Source organism: Camelus ferus, chromosome 35, assembly GCF_009834535.1.
Source record: "Camelus ferus isolate YT-003-E chromosome 35, BCGSAC_Cfer_1.0, whole genome shotgun sequence".
Lineage (NCBI taxonomy): Eukaryota > Metazoa > Chordata > Mammalia > Artiodactyla > Camelidae > Camelus > Camelus ferus.
The window spans coordinates 20,019,967-20,043,489 of record NC_045730.1 but is presented as its reverse complement, the minus strand read 5'-3'; the positions used below and the strand labels follow the sequence as shown (position 1 = coordinate 20,043,489).

General features: G+C 40.9%; 1 non-coding gene across 1 annotated transcript in view; it reads right to left on the bottom strand.

Moving 5' to 3' along the window:
* LOC102513435 overlaps positions 1-23,523 on the bottom strand; it is a 55,220-nt gene that overhangs the window by 23,840 nt on the left and 7,857 nt on the right. The window contains exons 4-7 of the transcript XR_004317354.1: positions 21,481-21,733; positions 14,953-15,075; positions 12,478-12,575; positions 11,483-11,574 (exon numbers count right to left, since the gene is read on the bottom strand). This is a non-coding gene — a transcript (T-cell activation inhibitor, mitochondrial). The remainder of the gene's footprint in view (positions 1-11,482; positions 11,575-12,477; positions 12,576-14,952; positions 15,076-21,480; positions 21,734-23,523) is intronic.

Below are 23,523 nucleotides of genomic sequence, written 5' to 3'. Positions count from 1 at the left end.
TGCGAACAAAGCACAGAGGAGAAGGAACAAACCAACCTGTCCCTGTTCAGAGGGTGCCATTGTGTTCCTCCAACGTGACAGAACTGTTTCATCAAACTGCCTCATTACCGCCCCATGAAAGGCACATCCTCCCAGACCAGAAGCTGAACTCCATGCTGGGGCAAAGACTCTAAGCCCCGCTGTCAGGAGGCGGGCCACCGCCGGTCTCTCTGGGAGCTGCAGGAGGGCAGGCGGCTGGGGCAGTGCTCGCCCCGCGTGAGGAATCACCTCCTTCCACTCGTGAGGGCAGAGTGGACAGGAGGGCCTCTGGAAACCGGCTGGGAGGGCGTTTGCAGGGGCTGCGCCGTCCCTGATTGATGGAGTCCTTTCAGGGTGAGAGTGACAACATCCACCCTCCACCTACCTCCTGCTAATTCGTCTTCTCAGGGCTTTAAATCATGGTGACAGCCCTGCTAGCACTCGCACCAGTCAGGGGCTTCCAGAGCCAGCCTGGCTGCTCCCAGCCCTCAAGGAGATGGCCAGGGCCGGGGGGACACTGCACTGCCCTCCACTCCCCCACCTGCTCCAAATCACACCCCAGCCCATGCCGCTTGGGCCTCAGCTCAGTCAGATAATCAGTAGAGCAAGGACATTCTTTCTGTTACCCCCCCCAAAAAAGGAAAAAGTCCTTGTCCTACCCAAAAGACAAGATTACAGATGGGAGACAGAGTGTGTTGTGCAGCAAAAGATTTGTAAGGATTTATTTAGGGAAAGAAAAGTACACCTCCAAGAGCGGGAGGGTGGCCGACCTGAGGGAGGGAGAGCGGCGGGTTTTGTCTCCACTTCCTCTTACACCCTTGGTTAGAGGCGGTCTTCTGATTGACTGAGAGCTCTTGTCCCTGGAATGCTTAGTCATGCTCCCTTCTGCACATGTCCTTACCCCTGGTGTATACAGAAAAACCCATGGCGGGCGGTGCCCTAAACCGTGATGTTAATTATAATACAATGAATCTTGGGTCATGTCCAGTTAAGTGATTTCTGCTACCGCGCAGTGGCTGTCAGGTTCTAATCAGTTTCTTGCTGGCATCATTTAGACGTAAAGCCCCTTTATGCTGGAGGCGGGCAGAACGCCATCTTCCGGACCATCCCCCTCTCTCCTCCATCTATCTGCCCGGTGCCCTCACTTATCTACCAAACATTTTCACTGGCTTAGAAGTTCCCTCAACTGAAAAAATAAAATAAAATAAAATAAAATAAAATAAAATAAAATAATAAATAAATAAAATAAATAAATAAAATAAAATAAAATAAAATAAAATAAATAAATAAATAAAATAAATAAATAAAATAAAATAAAATAAATAAAATAAAATACAGAAGCTAGACAAAAATGATTGACATTACGACTCACACTTAACCATCGTATTACTTCTAAGCTTCAAAGCGAGCACCTGCTACTGTCAATACAGTGAATGCAAAAGCACCAGGAGAGCTAAGTTCTTTTTAGAAAAAACAAAAAACAAATTCTTCCATGTCACTTAAATCTTGCCAGGCTACGGGAATTTCCAACTGCCCAAGGCATCTGAGTGTCTGTTATCTCCACCCTCACCTTCAGTGCCAGACCACACCTTTGAGGTCTGCTGCCTCCTGCAAAAAAAAAGAAATAAAAACCGCAGCACACTAGAAACCCTTCTTCATTTTTTAGGGCACCAAGGTAGCTTGCTCTCCATATGGTAGCTAGAGTCACAAGCGCATAAATAAAGCAGTAGAGGCAGAAATCAGGTAGGAAATGGAAACCAGGCGAGCTCGAAATGGGAGGAAAGCTTCAGGCAGTGATGTGACAGGGCAATGGGGAGTGTGTGGGTGGCTTCTTCTCTGAGATCCGCCTTCCACAGCTAAAGTGAAGGCGAGCCATGCAATTATCAGGCAGCCAGGAAACATTTGTTATTCTCCCACTGGATGCTGGCCATTGTGTTCGGAATGAGAGGTTGTCTTTGAGATGATGTAGGCTCTTCTAGAAAAGGAAATCCAGCCTTAAAAATAGGAATCATCCAACGACGCCCAGGGAACCCTTCCCGTCCTGCTTCTTATGACAGAATAGACTGTTTCTGACATGAGGAGGGAGGCTGGAGACGCAATGTGACCCACTGATTTGACTCAGAAGAGACGCTTCTCCCTTTATGTTCGATGGGCTATCACCTCACTGTTCACCCCAAAATTCCAAACAGGAAGTGAGGGCTGTGATTTACTTCCAAGGGTCTTGCGTCTGTCAAATGCACTGCAGCGGGAAAGTTCTAAGTGCCGCAGCCCCTGATCGCACCCCTCCCACGTGGAGTTTGGTTTTTGAGTTTGATTCTAATATGATCAAAGCAACAACTAGACAGGGGAGACACTGCCAAATGGGGATCTGACTAGGACTGTCTGAATTTATATTCTAGCTGGCCAAAACCACATCTGAGCCACGAACAAACTCCAAAATTCCAATGACTCTACGAGCTATTGGAATTAGAGACACATCATACCAAGAATAGTGAAATGACCAGCGGCAGGCAGCGTGGGACTCAGAGCAGAGGTCAGAATGGGCAGGGATGGCCTTGGCCTTCTTGCTTAGGGGGCTGGGCTGATTTGGGAAAGAAAACAGCAAAGACATCACTGTCAGGGGCACTATGGGCAAAGACATGAGGTGAAAATGAAACCAGCGGGTTTCTGAGGACATGTGACCAACCCAGGAGGCGGGGAAAGTGCACTTGAAGGGGAGACAGGGATGAGGTCATCAGTCACACGGGGTCATCGCGGAATCTACGTGGGGGAAATCAAGATACTGAAGTAAATATTTTAAAAATAGTAATCTGGTGTCAAAGTATAGAAAAGATATATGAATGTATATGTGTAACTGAAACATTATGCTCTGCACCAGACATTGACACATTGTAACTGACTATACTTCAATAAATTAAAAAAAAATGAAAAGATAGGAGTAAAGATGGAAGAAAGGCCGAGAAAGTTTCTAGGAAGCCCCTAAAGTCATCCAGCTCCCTGAGCCCCAAGGAAGTGCAGACAGGGAGGCTCAGGTAAGGCAAGAGACCCCTGACATCAGAACAGGCAGGATGCGGTGTCTGGGTGACTCCAGAAGCCAGAGCAGGAGGGAAATGCATGGAGATGCTGAGCTCTGTACTTCCAACTAACTGGTAGGACTTTCCATGGAAGCTGCCCTCACTGCCACCATTGTCGCATCCAAATTCTGCCTTCAAATTGGAGGCTGATCCTGCAAGAAGACTAAGGGCTGAGGTCTCTCTGGTGGCTGTATTCCTCAGGAGAAATTTCAGATGTTCTAACAGAGACCCCAGAGAGTCAGGACTTAGGTAGATGTCAATTTCTCTCTCCTGTAATCGTCCACGTGTGACAGCCTGGGGCTGGTGCGGCAGCCTCTCAGGGCTAAGACCAGGTTCTCCCTTTCCAGTCGCTCTGCCACCTCTGTGGTGTTTCCTTGTGGTCATTCTCCAAACTGGCTTGTTCCACCCTGCCATGGTCTAGCAGCAGGATGGAGGCAGGGGTGGAAGGAGCACATACTCCTTCCTTTTCAGGAAATGACCTAGGAGTCACACCTAAGAATCTCCCTCGCAGCACTTTGACCAGAGATCAAAAGAGTGTGGCCACACCCAGAGACAAGGGATGCAGGAGGTCAAGTTTCGATCCTGGGCAGCCAGATGAAAATCCTATCATTGTGAGAAGACACAAGTGGATGTTGGGGGGTTGCCTGCAGTTTCTGCTACGAAAGCTCCTCACCTAAAGTAATCAATCAGACCGTGTTTGAGCAGTGTGGAAAGAATGGTCCAAGAAAATGATGGTACTGTTCACATAACCAGAGGAAAGAGGAGGGGGCCAGCAAGTGAAGGGAGATGCTTAGCTCACATGGGGATGTTTCGATGAGTCTCACAAGGAGCAAGGCTCCTCCATTTAGCGACCTGGCCCTGTAGCTCAGGACAGGTTTGAACACCCAGGTGACGGTGGCAGAGACCAGGAGTGTCCTCTGCTGGGACCAAGAGGACGTGCCTTCCCTGAGACTGTCCAGACAGCATTGTGGGTACATTGCTCAACTGTCTCTCAAAGGCAGTGCAAATCCAACTTCCCAATAGTGTTGCTTGTTCCCAACGGCACTGGAGCTTAACCTTGAGGGAAAAAGGGTTCCTTCTCCTACTGAGTCTGCCTTTGAACCCTTGATAGATAATGATTTCTCTTTACTAAGCAAGCTGGCACCTTCCCGATGCCAGTGCCTTCTAGTGGGTGTGTATGTTGGTGGGGAGGGGACGGCGAAGACTAGAACAGAAGCACTGAGAATTTCCAAGCCATCTACTGCAGTGCTCGCTGCCTTTTCTTTGGCAGTCGCTAACATTTTTTAAAAATTTATTGAAGTATAGTCAGTTGCAGTGTGTCAATTTCTGGTGTACAGCATAATGCTTCAGTCATACATACACATACATATATTTGTTTTCATATTCGCTAGCATTTTTAAGCATCCTGAATTTTTCACTCCCCGATTCTTCAGTCTATTTTTAAAGTGTTTGGGTCAATAAGTAGGATCGAGGCCAAGTGGACGGGCCAGCCCCTCACCTGGTGGCCGAGATGGAGGTCTGGCTGGTGGGGATGAAGTTGGCTCCAGAATATAAAGTCGTCTCCCATTCCAGGCTGCTTGGCAAAGTCCTAGCTAAACTGGGGAGCCAGCAACCCAGCCCTGTAGAAGATAGATGTATATGTCAATGCTGAAGGAATGTGCATGACAAATGTGGTGCCAAAAAAGGGCCATGTTCCAACCCACCACTCTGTGGAAGGCTCTCAAAATCACAACTGCAAAGAGCACTCTTCTGCCTGGTGACATTCCGAGCATCAAAAGATAAGAATGTATACTGAATTCTTTCTGTCCTGGGACAAGACCCGAAAGTCACACAGGATGTTTCGATCTACCTGGAGTGCAGGGTGAACCAACAGTAAAATGAAGTCCAGGTGATGCTTAATAATTTGGGTTTCTGGCTAACAGCAAGGTACAGTTAGCAGAGAAGTAAGGTAATGCCCATTTTTAAGAGCTCTGTGAACTAATGAGGCAAATGTAATAAAGATGCACCTGATGACTTTGCTTCCAGTACAGGAGGAAACTAGTATTTACTGACTACATTGCACATGTTAGACACCAGAGATGCCACTTCATTGATCATCCCAACAATCCTAAGTGATGGATCTTGTTATCCCTGTCCTACAGATGGGAAGCCCGAAGTTCTGAGAGGTGAAGTAACTCACCCAAGGTCACACAGCTAGTAAGGCGTGTGGCCAGGTTATGAACCCAAGTCAATCTTTCTGTGGTAACTTACTTGTAAGGAAAGGAGGTTTATGAGTAATCCATGCTGGAATATTTCAGCTTAATATTTATGCCATGTCCTTTCAATAGAGCAGGATAAGACAAAACTTCAGAGTGAGGTATTGGATACCATCTCACAGGATGAATGAACAGTGGTAAAAACACACTGTCAAAAAGAAATGTGCAGTGTAGACACAGAGAATTCTTTACAGTAGTATATAAAAAGGTGAAAATTATCATAAAATACCCAGAATTTTTATTAGAAAATATTGCATAAAATCTTGAATGTACAATGTTTCTATAAAAATAGCTATAGATTAGAAAAATTAAAATATCTATTTTAATACCAAACTGGGAGGGAGGGTATAGCTCAGTGGTAGTATATGCTTAGCATGCACAAGGTCCTGGGTTCAATCCTCAGTATCTCCATTAAAAATAAATAATTAAGGAAACCTAATTACTTCCCCTCCCCACTGAAAAAAAGGAAAAAACAAAAAATTAGAAAAAAAATAAACCAAATAAGAATGGACAAAGTAAAAATATTTTATGTGGCATCAAATTAGGTTATTTAAAGAAATATGAAATCTAACAGAATGATGATTAAAACTAGAGGACTAAAAATACCAAAAGTCAGTGAAGATCCGCAGCAGCTAAGTTCTCACACCACTTGGTTGGAGGCTAAACTGTTTGTTTGGTTTTTTTTTTAGCTGTTTAACATTATTTGCTGAAACTAAGCATATACCTACACTCTGGCCCAATAATTCCACCCCCAGGTGAATATTCAACACAAAGCAAGTGATGTTTCTACCAAAGACCCAGGCACTCCTGGCAAGTCTGTTTACGATGACCAAAAACTGGAGAGAACCCAAATGTCTCTTTCCAGTAGATGGATGTTTCCCATTTCTTGGCTTTAAGGCCATCCAGGATTTCATACTGTTTTCCTGATCCAAACTTATTCTCCTTAAAAGCTTGCATTCCCAAACAAGCAAAGTGTTGCAATACCAGTCCCCACCGGGCGCAGTAAGGAAACAACATGGATACCCCGGAACTTGTGCCGGCAGGGCAGCCGAGGTAAAAGGATGAAGGACTGAGAAACCAGCCTTGGGAGTCAGAGGCAGAGAATGAATTACCCTGGGAAGGTTTGCCTGTGCTTACATTTCAAAGGGTAATAAAACCTGGACCCATCCGCTTCCATTCCCAAGAGCTGTAACAATCCATGGACAGTGTTTTTATTTAAAGAAGGAAGCAATTCACAAAAGGGCTAATAAACATAAAACTGTCCAAACGCACTGATACTCAAAAAAAAAAAAAAAAGCAACAAAAGTCAGTACTAGTTTTTGCTTATCAGTTTAGCAAAGCTTTCTTAAATGTTTTGATATCTAGTGTTGGAAAGGTGAGAGTAAGCCTTCTCACACACCAGGGGCCAAGAGTCCCTCAGTAACAAGTCATTCAATGCCTGAACGCAGATCCATGCAAAGGTTGCAACTCCAACGGCCTCATCACAGGGGTATTTGTGATAGAAAAACCTAATAATCCGATACCTTGTAATAGCCTATAATGAAAAAGAATATGAAAAGGATATATATATATTTCATATATATATAACTGAATCACTATGCTATACACCAGAAATTAACACAACATTGTAAGCTGACTTTACTTCAATAAAAAAAAAAGAACCTAATAATCCAGCCATAGGTGGTTGGTTAGATAAATTACGGCATACCATGTGTAACTGAATCACTTTGCTATAGAACTGAAACTAACATTGTAAATCAACTATGTACATTTCAATAAATTTTTTTAAATTATGGTATACTGATCCATTTTGAAATGCTGTAGGAAAATATGTAATGACACGAAAAATATTAACAATATATCATTCAATGCAAATCAAGTTATGAACATTACACAAAGTATATAAACATAGATATAAATGTATGCCTAGAGACACACAAAGAAACACACTGGGAGCCTGAATACCAAGTTGGTGAGAATACAGGATATTTAAATTTCCTTCCTTCTGTGTATCTGTATTTCGTAAGTTTTCTAAAATGAGTTCTCATTACTACTGGATTAAGGAAAACAATAAACACTATTTAATAATATAAAGGAGTCAGCGGAGAACTGGATGCTGCCTGGTGGTTCCTGGGCAGGGCTCTGTCCCACACCAGCTCCTCTACCCACTTCCCTGGGGCGCAGAGTTGGTCCTTCCTCTTCCTGACCCTGGGCTCCTCCTGCCTTGGAAGCCACAGCTAGTCTCTCGGGGGCAGTGGGGTGAGAAGGGAGGGAGCTTCTCGTGCTTCTGGGGGTTGGGTAGGGATGTGATGCCTCTGATGTCTTCTGGCCCCCAACACTCCCAGCACAGGCTGCTCAGGTTCTGAGTGCACAAGCAAGCAGCCACCTTACCACCAGCCATCCATCCATTGTTTCTATGAGATACATTTCAGGCTCCAAACAACTGACGTGCTAGCAACTTCCAGCACCTAGCACACGTGTCAGTTGGGAACTGCCCATTTACCACTTTGGGCAACTTGGAGTTGCTTGGTCCACTACTGCCCTCACACCGGCCCTGTGGTCATGAAGACCCGCAGCCACGTTGCAGGGGAGTCAACGGGCCTCAATGACCTCACCTCTGAGACAGCAGGCGTGGGAGCTGTTAACCTCGCCCTAATCGCCACCTCCTAGGAGACAACGCAACTAGGACTTGCAAGACCTCACCAGCTGCTGTCTCAGGAGGCCCTGTGCCCTGGCCGAGAATGGCTTATAGAGAGGAGAGCCCAGGTCAGGGCCCAAGAACAGTCCTCCAGACCAGGGAGCCAGCAAAGTATGGTCCAATGGCCTTCTTGTAAATAAAGTTTATTGACACCCAGACTCCCTCATTTAATGCTAACTATTATCTGTGGCTGCTTCTGAGCTACAGTTACGTAGTTGTGAGAGAGGCCTTGCAGGTGCAAAGTCTCAAATATTTACTCTCTGGCCATTTACAGAAGGGTGCCAACCCCTGCTCTAGACATTGGGAAGCTGCTGGAGTCCATCCTTTTCTCTGGGCACAGTCCCCACGAGATGCCCCAGCACCGCATCTCAGAAGCCATCCACTGCTTTTTTTTCCCCTTAATTTTTTTTGTTGGGGGGGGATTGGTTTTTGTTTCTTTTTACTTACTTATTTTTAGAGGAAGTACTGGGGTTTGAACCCAAGACCTCATGCATGCTAAGCATGCACTCTACCACTTGAGCTATACCCTGCTCTGCTCCTCCACCCACTGCTTTTCAAGGAGAGATGCAGAGGGGTTGGGGGTGCAGAGTTTGGGGGAGAAACCAGTGAGAGAGAGCTAAAGATGATTTAAAATCTTCAGTAAAAGAGAAGGCATCTCAAAAAATTACATAAATTCATAAGTGTATGTAATTAGATGTAGAAAATTATGGTCCTAATGTAAAGTTTTCACTAGTGCCTAAGTCAAGCACATCTGTTACAGGTCAGCAGGTGTAATAAGAATGATAAGAATAACAACAAGTCACCTGAGTGTCTAGAGTGATTCTTTGTAGCTGGTCCAGAACACTTTGCCCTATTCCTTCATCCACTGTCAACACCCGAACAGGAGCTGCTAGGCCCATCGACAGATGAGAAAATAGATTAAGCTATAACAGAACTGGATTTGAGGTTTCTCAACCTCAGGTGACCATACAATTGTTCATCTAATAAGCCTTTTGTGAATGAATGGGGGTACAGTGAATGCACTCAGACAACAGGTAACCAGAACTGTCCCAGGCACACATGAATCCTCACTTTAAAAACTGGAGTCCAGAGAGAAACTGGAAGAGAAAATTCACTTTGTGTAATTTTCAGCAAGTCAAATACTGCCTAACTTATTTCTTGGGACTTTGAAATGCAGAATAGAGAAAAACAGTGGTTGTTGTTCAGAAACCTCACATGCCTCGAATCCCAGGAAGTGTCTGAGCTGCCCAGTTCCAGGCCTGGAGCCACAAAGCAATTAGCCCATCAAGCTATCACTGGAACTTCTGAAGCAGGAAGAGTTCTGAGGAGGGAAAGGCTTGGAGGCAGGGAAGCAAGACCTGTAGCCAGAGGCACTCTGAAATCAGGAGGGAAGGGGGGCAGGTCGAGAGCTGAAAGTTTATATTCTTGGTTATTCATGTGTAAATGGTAACTACATTGTAAAAACTTTTTGAGAGAAGTGTACAGCCATAGAGCTTTCATCCAGTTTCCCCATTGGTGACATCCTGCAAAACTATATACTGTCACAGTCAGGAAATGGATGTGGCTACAATCTACTAACCTCATTCAGATTTCATCATTTTACTTGCACTTGTGTATTTAAGTGTATGCAGTTTTATCACGTGTGCAGTCACATGACAGACCGCAGGCAAGATGCAGAACGGTTCCATCACAAGGACCCCTCCTGCTACACTTCCACAGCCATGGACACCTCTGCTCCCCCTCTCCCCGACCCCTGGCAACCACTCCCCCCTCCCCCAATTATATTACTTGAAGAGTGTTACATAAATGGACTCGTACAGCATGCAGTCTTGGGAGACTGGCTTCTTTCACTCAGCACATCCACCCGGGCTGCTGCTGTACTGGCAGTTCATTCCTCCTCATCGCTGAGTGGTGGGCTGCTGCAGGAGGTGCCAGTTTGTACCACCTTCAAACACTGAAGGATATTAGGGTTTTCCCCCCTAGTTTTTGGCCACCATGAACATTAGTGTACAGTTTCTATGTGAACATAATTTTTCACTTCTCTAGTGGAAACGCCCAAGAGGGTAGCTGCGGAACCACGTGGTAAGCCAGTGGTTATAAGAAACTGCCAGACTCTTCCAGAGAGCTTGTGACATTTTACATTCTCAACAGCAATGGATGAGTGAGATCGTTTTCTGCATCCTGGCCTGCATTTGGGGATGTCATTATTTTTCATTTCAGACCTCCTGACAGATGTACAATGATATCTCACTGCAGTTTCAATTTGCATTTCTCTACAGCTTTTCATGTGCCTCTGTCATCTGTATGTGCTCTTCTGTGACATGTCTGTTCATGTCTTTTGTCCATTTTCTAACTGCATTTTTTTTAATTGTTGAGTTTGGAGAGTTCTTTATTTAGATATATAATTCTTTATATACTTAGATAAGACTGTCAGGTATGTGGTTTGCAAGTATTTTTTTAAACAAATATTTGATTTGAATGACATTTAATCAAAGATACATGAATGGCAAATAAGCACATGAAAATATGCCCACCATCATTCACCATTAGAGAAATGCAAATTGAACTCACAATGAGGTAATATCACACATCTATTAGAGTAGCTAAAGTGAAAAAGATAACCATAGCGAGTGTTGGCAGTTCTTAAAAACGTATCTGGCTATTCCACTTTTAGGTATTTACCCAAGAGAAAAGGAAATATATGTCCACATAAACATTTGCAGATAAGTGTTCACAGCAGCTTTATTTCTAGGGGCCAAAAATGGACATAACCCCACATGCATCAATAAGTGAATGGACAGACTGTGGTACATCCATGATAGTATACTACGTGGAAACAACAAGGAATAAATTCTTCATACGTGGAATAGCATGGGTGAATCTCCAAATAATTAAGCTGAGTGAAACAAATCAGATCGTCCCCCAACCTGCACTTTGATTCTACTTACATCAAACTCTAGAGATGTAAACTCACCTACAGGGACACAGAGGGGACCGGTGGCTGCCTGGGGAGGGGATGCGGGACAGAGGAGAAGGTTCACAAAGGGTGACAGGTGTGCTTACGATCTTGATAAGGGTAATTGTTTCACAGATATTTACATACGTCACATCTCATCAAATTATACATATTAAGTCTGCGCAGCTTACTGTCAATTATACCACAGTAAATCTGTTCAGAACAAAACAACAGAATGCAGGCCTTAAAAAGTTGCCCTTCAGAAAAGACTATTAAATTTCCAAATAAAAATGGACTTAAAAAAATTAGTCCTCTAAGAATTCTAATTATGTAAAATTAAACATCTGATCTGCAAACAGTTGAAACTATGATTACAAATTTTTTTCAGCTCACTGACATATTAGCACATATTAGTTTGAAACACAAGTCTGTTGATGACAAATCAGAGATTTTTTTTTTTGCTTTCAGAGCTTTTTCTTACCTTTGCCCAGTGATGATGGACATCCACGGTTCCTAGCATCACATGGCCCACTGCACTCACCCCGGACCAGTCTGTGAATATTACTGTACATCCTGATAATAAAGCACAAACCCTCTGGTCACTGTCCAGACAGGCTTCATTCTTTTAGCACTGTGCAAATACTGAAATTTAGTATACAAATTCAGGATTAAATTTGGTATAAGCTTAAAGGCAGAGTAACAGATTTAAAAATTCAGCTGTGATAAAGTCACATCTATACAGACTTCTAACACTTAGTCTTCCTTTAAAATTGACAGATGTGTATAGCAGTTAAGGGAGATGTATTTTAAAAGCAAATGGAGGGGAGAGTAGAGCTCACTGGTAGAGCACATGCTTAGCATGCATGAGGTCCTGGGTTCAATCCCCAGTCCCTCCATTAAAAAAAAAGTGAAGACATAGAAACAACCTAAATGTCCATCAACAGATGACTGGATAAAGAAGATGTGGTATATTATACAATGGAAGACTACTCAGCCATAAAAAATAATAAAATGCCATTTGCAGCAACATGTATGTCCCTCGAAAATGTCATTCTCAGTGAAGTAAGCCAGAAAGAGAAAGAAAAATACCATACAGTATCACTTACATGTGGAATCTAAAAAAAAAGAGAGAGAAAGAGACAAATGAACTTATCTACAAAACAGAAAGACTCACAGACACAGAAAACAAACTTATGGTTACCAGGGGAGGAAGGGAGTGGGAAGGGATAAATTGGGAGTTCAAGATTTGCAGATACTAATAAATGTAAAATAGATAAACAGGTTCATGCTGTGTAGCATAAGGAACTATATTCAGTATCATGTAGTAACTTATGGTGAAAAAGAATATGGAAATAAATATCTGTATGTTCCTATGTGACTGAAGTATTGTGCACCAGAAATTGACACGAGATTGTAAACTGACTATACTTCATAAAAATTGAAGGGGAAAAAAAAGAGAAAATGGAAATCATTTACCTTTTGCATTTTTCAGTGTTTCCAAGTTCTGCTGGGCTAGGCGGCCTAGACTGTGCAGCTGGCTACAGTGATGTGCGATGCCCCAGCTCCTCTGCCACCTGGTCCAACAGAGCACACAGCACATGAGACCGTGTCCCCGCAGGGGGAGGCTTGTGTTCAGCCCCAGCTGCCCGATCCCCATGAAAGCTGAAGAGGTTCTTTCTCAAGTTGGCATACTCACTCACTCAGTGAGCCGTTTCCAAATGAACTCACTTCTCAAGAAACAACCAAATGGAAAATGACTTGTTTACTAGAGGGTAAAAATATTACTACTGTATTCAGCTATCCAAAAATTTAGTAGAACTAGCAAACACACGATGTTTCTCTTTTAAAATAAGAGGCTGAAATGGGAAAAACTTGGAAAACAATCTTTTTCTTCTCCACATTGTTTGATGATGATGATTCTGTCTTAGATTTAAGTTCCAATTAGGAATTTCAGATAGTTTACCAGAGCCCTTTTATCATATTCGAGGGAAAGTGATTTTTATGACATCATGTATCACTTCTCAGCCTTTTGGCTAAGATCAAGTGTATGACATCATGTAATCTCTTTACTTCACAGATGAACAATAAATCTCAGTGACCAGATGGAATTTGGTGCTCAAATGACGTCACAGAGGTCCTGCTGTGTACATGTAAACGGCATTCAGTGGTATCAGAAAACCCCACGTTTGAATTGTAATCCTGTGATTTACTAGTTCTGTGGCCTTGAACAAACTGCTTCTAGTCTTCCTACGGTTTCTCTGTCATATGTGCAAAGTGGGGACATTACCTACAGCACAGACAGTGCAAATCAAAGGGTGAAACAAATGTAAGGAGTAAGGCACTCAAACAAACTCTCAAAAAAACTTAGGTTCCTTCTTCGTCCTAACAGCAATTCTGAAGAATGTCATTTCTAATAAAGTGAAAACGGCTTTTAATATTTTCCCTTTAACCCCCAATGTCATCAGTCACAATGCTTCCTTTTGCTGGAGACTTGGTTAATTTCCCAGTAAGTGGAGAACTCTCATGTCCTCAGTCCTCAAACGTTTTGGTCTCAGAATCCCTCTGCACTCTTAAAAACTGAGAGCCCCGAAGAGCTTTTGTTTATGTGGGTTATAGCTACTGATATTTACCAGGGTAAGAATTTAAGCTGTGGAATTTCTCCATTGTATTGTAAAACAATGTTTATTTCTGTTTATGTTTAAGAAACCCTTTCATTTTCCTAACCCCAGTCTGCTTTGACAGATCTTTTAAAATTTATTTATAAAAAGTTATTTTCATGCATATTAATTTGTTTACTTTATAAATCCTTAAAAAGGATCTTATTTGGTTTTCAGTTAGAAAATGCTATGTTAGTAGATCGTGGAAGAGCCCCTGTAACCAAAGCTTGGCCTAAAACTAGTGATGCGATGATAAGAAAGCGGCTACAAACACTCTACACGTCCCCAGTGTAAATGCTTTCCTGTGAAGTCTGAATTAGCTTAGACAACTATGATTTGCATATACAAGAACAGAACATATGAGTACTATCCGTATTTTGCAAGCACAGGAGAAAGGTGCAGTCATGGTGCCCAAATAGTCATTTGGTTCAATATAAGAAAAAGTCTTGATAATAAGGGTTGAAAACAACAAAACAGGCTACTGCGAGCAGTAATAGAAATTTAAGCACTTAGACCAGATGACAGTATCTCAAGGCTCTTGGGGGTGGGGAGTGGGCATGACAATCACATGACCCCTCCTTTCCCCTTCCTTAGGGTCATAACAGCTGTTAAAACTATTTTTATAATAAACCAGCATGTGTGATTTCTAAGTTTATAAAAACTTACTTAAAAAGTCATGTTATATGGTGACTATAAATAATAATATGGTATTACATTTTTGAAAATGTCTGAAAGAGTAGATCTTAAAAGTTCTCATCACAAGAAAAAAAATTTTTGTAACTATGTATGGTGACAGATATTAACTAGACTTACTGTAATCATTTTGCAGTGTATATAAGCAATGAATTATTATGTAATACACCTGAATTGTTATGTCAATTATACCTCAATTAAAAATAAGAAAAAAAGTCATGCTATGTAACACAGAACCAAAGAATACAACATTTTTTCTCTCCCTTTCTCTTTTTAAACTTGAATACCAATCTTACATGATGGGGAAATAATTATTTTTTATACATTATGTGCATATGGAAAAGCATATTTTCTTACAAACTTATTATGTAAAAAGCCACAATTATTATGCTAAAAAATGTCAGTATCAGAACCTTACTTCACTATTTTAAACAAGAAATTCCTAACAGTTTTCTTAAATAAACATTTGACTGTTTTCATAAAAAGTAACTGAAGAATATTTAGTTATCAGAATAATTAAGGATGCAAATATTTAACTGTTAGAAACCTTTACCCACATGCTTATTTTACTCTCTAAATTAGGTTTTCTCTTCTTCATTACCTGATGTCTGAGAGCTGCAGCTGATGGGACAGTTCATCTTTTAAATGATCTAGTTCTTTTCTAAGCGGCAAACTGTTCTTCAACTTTTTAACAGCACTTTCCCCGTTGTTATCTAACCAGGACCTAGAAAGGAAAACAGACACACTGTTTACAGTAGTAACTATAACTGGAACATTTCTACTACTCCAAGACGTGCTCAGCACCTTAAAGCAGCCCCCATGTAAACTGAGTTTCCAGTTAAACATTTTACTGAAATATAAGTACTCTTACCAAGTCTGTTCGTGTAAATACCTACTTCTAAAATAGGTCTCTTAAAGAACTGCTAGCAGCTGTTAAATCACATTCTGGTTATGACAATGTCCTCTATCAAAAAAATCAGATTTTAACTATGCCAAACCTGTCACTAGATTTCCAGAGGTGGGATGATTTTTAAAATCATTAGAGATGCTTCAAACCTCACTTATGGTTACTGCAACTGTCAACAGGCCACACGAGATGGTCACTACTTCAGTCACGCACACACAGGGCAGCCGCCCTCCTCCTACTGGAGCAAACGTTGCAGATGCTGTTCCAGTACAGCCGGGCCATGACAAAGTCAATCCGGAGAAGCATCTCATGGTGCAGGCGACATTTAAAAGGCAATGTTTCCTGATGAAGGAACTCATGAAGATTACTTTGTGGATTCTAACTGGGTGGATCCAGTTTCTTCCTTTATTTTAATCTTGGCTGTTAGTGCCCCAAGCTCTCCCTGCTTTCTCCCTCAGCTCTCTATCCCATCTTTCCACAGCTCAGATCTGACCCATCTCCAAGTCTCCAACCACCTGCCCCCCTCGGGTGGGTCTGTTCACCCCTCTGCTCCTCTGCACCCTACTGAATGCCCAGCTCTCGGCTCATCTCAGCCACTTCAGTCTACAATCACCTCCCCCCCTCCTTTATTTGCTCCCCATCAACCATATAAGTGGCTCAGCACAAAGGAAAAAGTCTACAGAGGGAACATGCACATGTCATGTGGTGCCCATCCCGGGACATCTGACATGTCCTGTGGGATACTGTCGGGGCAGTTGGCCGTTAACAAGTAACACTGCAGAAGGGCTCACGTCCATCTCAGAAGTGTGTGCCAAACACACCTTGTAAAGGTTCCTTTTAATAGTCATCGTAAAGGTTTTAGATGTTATGATCTACAACATTTAAAAAGTTATCAAGACTCACAGAACCAACCAAAACATCTGTATGTACCAAATCTTTCTCCTGAAAGCCTAAAAGCGTGTTGTATTGAGTATATGAGGAAGATACCTCCAGTAAGGAACAGAGAGATATGCAGCTGGAACAGAATATATAAGCTTCTATGAGAATAGAGGAAGAATTAATTCTGCTTGGAAGGTTCTACAGAGCAGGTGATATGGGACCTGGAACCCGAGAGATGGATCAGATTTTTTCAGGCAGATTGGTGAGAGGGAAGGGAACACCAACCATGCTGGTGCACAGGGAACTGTAAGATGAACCAACGTGCCCAGATCACGTGATGTTTAGACAGAAGGGGGCATGAGATGAGACCGGAGAGGCCTCTGTGTCTGTGATCGTAAAAGGTCTTGCACACTGGGGTAAGGAATTGGGAACTTATCCTCCAGGTAAAGGTGTTTCACTTTTTTTTTTTAATTAAGTATAGCTGATTTACACTGTTGTGCTAGTGTCTGGTGTACAGCCAGGTGATTCAGATATATATATATCTGAGATATATATATATTATATATATATATAAAAATAAATATTCTTTTCCATTCTGGTTTGTTACAGGATATTGAATATTGTTCCCTGTGCTATACAGTACAACCTTGCTATTTATTTTATATGTAATAGTTTGTTTCTGCTAATCCCAAACTCCTAATTTATCCTTTCCTCACCAGCTTAAAGGTGTTCCTTTAAGGAACATGTTTTTGATTCATTAACTGTGTGTAGTCATTAATAATTCTTCCCACCCCCTCTTTAAGAATATTGGTGAAGATTTTGTCATTTCTGCATGTGTGAGAAATAAGAAAATAAGTAAAAATATCTTACTTTATATCACTGACTACTAATAGCTATCATAATTTTTCAACCTTTCCTCATTTATTAAGTAATACATGTTAATCAATTTACTTTAAATCATGTAAGAAAAAGGATGATTTGTTGACAAATGTATTACCAAATGGCCATACTGTGTGTGGTTTGTGGACCAAATGTTTTAAAATATAGACTGAATATAATCTTATGATTATATATTCATGACCTGAGTTTTGGAATTTTTACATTTCGTGTATAAAATTTAAGTGGCCTAGTTTAACAATTTTTGTGTTTTGTTTCTAACAAAATGAGATAAAAATGAAAGTTCAGAACATGGTATTTAATTCTCTATGTGTCTATGCAGATATTAAACCTAGCTACAAAGATAAAGACATGTTTTCCAGCTGATCCCTGGGAAGTCAGCAGCCATCGTGCACAGGGAGCACCCGGATCCTGGTTTCTAAAAATCATTCCTACTAGAAAGAACCAGGGCCTCTCGGAAAAATGGCTCCATCCAACGCTGGATGGCAGGGACAGTCCAGATGGGCCTGGAATACCTTGGTGAACCAGAAAGTGAGAGAGCCCTCAGAGGATGATGGGGACAGAGGAGCCCGCTGGAAGGGATGACAAGATTAGAGAATTATCATTTGGAGCCATTGTCACAGTATGAGATTCGGGCAAGAATCATCAATGAATACTAGAGGTAAGGGGTAAAAATGTGGCAAATAAAAGGATACATACTTTATCATAGCCCTATGTAGCTCCTCAAAAGAAACTAACTGAAAGGAAAGACAGTGGAAAAAACTGGGAGAACCACCTTAATCATATGGTTCAAGTTAGTATCACTAGTAATAGGCTCAATCAACATCATATGCCTCCGACATTATCCACGGAAAACAACACACGTCACTTTGGGGGTATACCTGCCAAGTATGCATAATCTGGCTCTAATTATGAAGAAATTATCAGATAAACTCAAAAAACTCAAACTGAGGGACATTCTACAAAATAACACAACAGTGATAAAAGACAAGAAAACACCGAGGAACCATTCCAGATTAAAGGAGACTACAGACATTAAAGTTATGACGTGCAGTTTTGAAGGACACTGATTTGGCCTATGAACAAGAGGAAGTGTGAATAAATGCATGACAGGAGTTAACGCACGATCATAAACTTCCCCAGTGTTGTAGAGAAGTCATCCCAATGCTGCAGTCGTCCAACGTGGTATTTCCTGGACATTAGGGCTGATTCAGAACTTAGACACTGAGAGTGAAGTAAAACTACCTGAATAAACTTCAAGTGGAAAAAATGGGAGCCTGACATTTACTGACATGGCAGAAGCTGGCAGAATAGCGTTTCAATGGTTTTTCTAGTCCCATGACACCCTGTTCTCAGTGGGACAGACACTACACATGGGGTAATTTTGTTTAGATACATACGGATCCTGTTGGCTCCTTCCAGACACAAATTCTACCATTAAAATACATTTTTGTTATATTATTTGATAATCAGAAAATATGCAAAATATGGAAATACTAAAAGTCACAACACAGAGTAGCATTTCCTACTTTTTTTTTAGACTGGTAAATTTTTTAGACTAGCATATAATTAAAAAAACACTTTAAGCATTAAATGTTTCATTTTATCCTTTTTATACAGTATAAAGTGATTCTGCAGTAAGATACAGCACAGTTTGCTGGGAAATTCAAAATTACACATACTAAGATGTAGACTGAAATGTAATTACCAGGTACAGTGAGAAAATAGATTAAATGGAGCTTTTTATGACCTGATAATTCTTCTATGTTGTATCTTTAAAAAAAAAAACTGATTTACTTTCACAATTTCTGTGTTTTATCTCAAAATGGTGCGAGAAGTTCAGCCTGCACTTCTCTGCAGAAACAAAAGCAAAATTACTTGACCGTTCACACTAAACAATACTGCTATATTTTTTAACATTACGTTCTGAGATATTAGAAATATCTTAGTATGCTTTCAATAATAAATTTTGCTCAGGTGAATGCAATTTGTAAATCAGGTGAAGATCAGTTTGATGTAAATTTGCAGAATCATCATCATTTAATTTAGTATGTGCTCCTTGTGAGGCCTATTCTATAAACTGCAAATAGAATAAAGATGAGTTAAACAATACAAGTGAAAATAAAGACAAACTGACCAGAATGCCCACAGTGGTGAACAGGTTCTGGCCGAGTTACAGGTACCCTCAATCCGATGAGGGGGCAGTCACTCCATTCATATGATTTGGAAGCTCTCATATAGTTCAACAATTTTATAATTATTTGCAAAATAATTAAAAATTAAAAAAATTAATAGTTAAAACAAGAAACCAATACAGGTACCATTCTGGCTTTGATAACATACATTCCTGGAATCCTTACTGGGAGGAACTTAACATGAAACAAAGTGCTGGACCAACCTCATCAGGGGGTCCTTCAAACTGGGCAAGGTCCACATTTGGGAAAATGTCCAGACTCGCTGGAAGGGGCTCTGGGCCTATGTGAACACATTGGAACAGGGAAACCAGGTGAGGCTATGGAGATAAGAGATGAAATCTCCCAAATTTGTACAACTCTCATTACTGGGCATCGGCACTCGAAGGCACGCTGGTAAAGGCAACATAGATTTTTCTGCAGCATTTTATCTTCGTGACAATTTACTCAACGTGCCCAAAGAGCAGGATGCATTACTCCTGCCCTTTTCACTGCAGGCTACCCTCTCCCATCCTACTCAGCCTGGACTGTCTGCTCTAAAATTATACTCATAAGCTAAACTCAAACTCCACGTGGTGTGATGATCTGGTTCAGGAAAGTCACTAAGACAATAGCAACGCTCAAGAAATCAAACCCAAGGGCCTCTAGTGTAAGAATTAAAAACTAAACAAACAGAAATCTCTAACTGGTAGATTTTAGAAGACAGATATTGAGGAGGAAGATTGAAGGTGATACCAGTCAACTCTCAATCCTCTCCAGCCCAAGAAAAATGCAGGGAAATAAAAGATATGGACATAGCATTATACCAAGAACCAGCCACAACCCCATCCCAGCTCTTCTGTAAGCAACTCTGAATGCTGTCTGTTTCACTGAGGAAAATTCTGTATTAATTTGAAATCACAGTTTTAAAGTGAATGCAAGATTTCTGTTTTAAACAAGGCTAAAACATGTAATGCTCCACCACTGTTAGTTTTATCTGGCAAAGCTAAGAAAAGAAAGGTTCTATCTGGCTAATAATGGGTTTGTTTCAATGTCTGACAAGATAGCTACTGACAAGTGGACTTGGATAATGATGGTCAGTACATTAGAAAGTTAAATTTCCACTGATTTCAATTTCTAAAGCTGTGGTCTATTTAATTCATGTTGCTATCCTCTTTAAGGGTGGACAAATCCAAATGAGCTTGTCCTGGTTAACTGTCAACATGAGAACTTGAATTTAAAACAAAGTACACCTCTGGAGGAAATCAAGAATTCATAGTAACACAACTCATCTCTACACCGAAATTTTCCTTAAGACAAAGCAACTCTTGCTAAAAACAGATGTTTTTTAGTAAACACTAATGAAATCAACAGAGGTATTATTTTTTAAAAACGGCCCTCTACATCATTGCTAGGTCCCTTCTACCCCTACCATCTATATTAAGCTACTTCACATTTCCATTTGAAACCTCAGTTCTCCATCCTCTGCCTCCAGCACTTTGCATCCACACTTACTCAAAAGTCCTTTAATTCAGTGTAATCAAAATGCTGGATGGGTTTTACGAATCTATGACGCAGATTAGCAGAAAGAGAGATGACTAAAACATGTGTCCTACTCTTAAAAGCTCACTCTCTAAGGGGGAGGGTGTAGCTCAGTGGTAGAGTGTGTGCTTAGCATGCACGAGGTCCTGGGTTCAATCCCCAGAACCTCCATTAAAATAAATAATAAAAAAATAAATAAAATAAAAACCTAATTAACCTCCCCCTCTAAAAAAACAAACAAAAAAACTCACTCTCTAGTATAATGTAATATAATATAATGGAAAAGAGTCTACTTTGATTAGAGACTGAGGAGTTTTACAGGATGAACTACATACAAATAAGGAAACCATAAATACTCAGCTTGGACAGGAACCTGGTGGGACCCCACTTACCCTGGTGAACTGGCTCTTCAGTTTCCACCTGTTTTCATTACTGTGCCAGTTGGCTCAGGCTGAGTTCTGGGTCCTTAGACCCTTTACCAGGGGTAACTTGGGGAGTAGAATTTTTAAAACTTGAACAAAACCACCTCCTGCATGTGTTTGGTATCAAAAGTTCAAAAGGCCAAAAAATCAAATACAATTAGAAGTATTCCAGCAACCTAAAGTAAGAAACATGAAATATCTTTTTTGTAATGGTTACTGGATTAGCTATACTTAATACCATTACTTTTCCTGGAAAATTAGACTTTAAACATGACCGCAGTAAGTTTAGTTAAATAAAAACTCTTACATACGTTAGGGTTGTTTCCGTTCTCCAGACTTGCTCAAGGTCTTCGTTAGGGTCCTTGAATCCAGTAAAGGAGTAGTAAGACTTGTCCCATTTGATAGGCCTGTCAGATATCCCTTTGGCCTCTTTGAGAAGCTGGGAGTGCACATTATTATTCAAGCTTTGGACATGCTCAATAGATAAACTGCAGGAGTTGAGAATATATAATATTGTGCTTAGCAGATCTCTGGTGTGCAAAGTAAATCTGACTGCTCAAAACCCTAGAGAATATAATTCACCCAATTAATACAGAGGATCATTTGCTTTACTTCAAAAACATTTTTTAATACAGCATTTATAGAATCAAAATCTTTAAAAACACTCCATTACCGCTTAAAATTCACCCTATTGGCAAATCATCTGTAAATGGAAAATTCTGTCCCTTCTCCAAAACTGTACCACACTACCCTAAGCTTCATGAAGTCCCTGAAATTGTTAACCCCCTTTTCTAGTTTGGCACCAGTGGTCAAACCCACCCCAGCCCACGAGAGGGATTCAGAATATTTTCAATGCTCTTCATAAATTTGGTCTCTACAGTCTAAGGGATGGACAAGCTTTCCTATGAGCAAGTGTCCCCCAAGACAGTTTCCAGAGCTGAGTGAAGGGGGAGAGGGAGGCTGTCCTGTGAAAGTGGTTCAGAGGAGAGGGGCCAATTCAGGCTCAGTGGTCACAGAAACTCATTTCAACTTTTCTTTCTGATTGAGTTTGTCCTCATGCTTCCCCATCCAACTAGCTAGTGACTCACTATTTTCAGAAGAGACTCTAAATTCCCTAATTTTAAAAAAAGTTAGTGCTTCACAATCTGATTAAAAAAAATTGAGGGTGGGGTGGGGAAGTAATTAGGTATGTGTATATATATATATATACATACATATATATATTTACTTATTTTAATGGAGGTACTGGGGATTGAACCCAGGACCTTGTGCACTCTAAGCATGCTCTCTACCCCTGAGCTATGCCCTCCCTTTCCCAAAAACTGTTTAAATTGGTTTAAAAAATTATAGAAGTATTATATAAGTATATCCTTATTGCAAAATTATATAAAGTCAAGTCTCCTGTTGGCAGACACACAACCTCACACTTTCACTCAATATAACACTATTAAGTTAGGTACACAAGCATTTAGATCTGCACTGTCTAAAATCTGATAGCTACTAGCCATATATGGCTATTTAAAATTAAAGTAATTGAAGTTAAATAAAATGTAAAATTCAGCTCCACACTAGCCACACTGCAAATGCTCAACAGCCATATGGGGCTATTGCTGGCTGCGCCAGACGGTGCAGATACAGGACATTTATATCACCACAGAGAGTTCTCTGGGATGGCCCTGCTCTGCCCTTTTCTGTGCTCTATATGTTTCATATGACACATAAGCTCATGTATCTGCATACACCCACACCCTGGTGTCAACTGTTCCTTTTAAGTACATAAATGGTACTCGCCTGGATCCATTACTTTGAACTTTTGTTACTGAGCATTGGCGACCCTCCCATGTCGGTATGCATACATCAACCTCTTTCTTTTTAGTAGCTATATAATCTATATAACGAACATAGCATGATTCATTCACTACTAATCTATATAACGAACATAGCATGATTCATTCACTACTTCTGAAACTGATGTGCACAGAAGTTGATTTTAATTTTTCACCGTTCCACACAAGGCTGAAGTGTGTCTTGTCTTGGCCACTGGTGACAGACATCAGTCTACATCAGTCTCAGAGCTACCTACCACACTCACCACACAGATTTAAGGAGTCTACGATGCGCAAACTGAGAAAAGATTTTTTTAGTTGAATCACTGACAGTAAAGTGAGAAATACTAGTTGGAGAATTATTCTAATCGGTGAAAGAGGAAAGGAAAATTCAAATTCCTGCATTTGATGTTAGGAAGAAACAGTTTATCCTTAGAAGAGCTAAGTCAAGGAATAAATCTCAGTTTCTAGCTTATCAATCCCATTAATTACTGAGTCCAATGCAAGGGCTGCAATACAGTGTGGAAT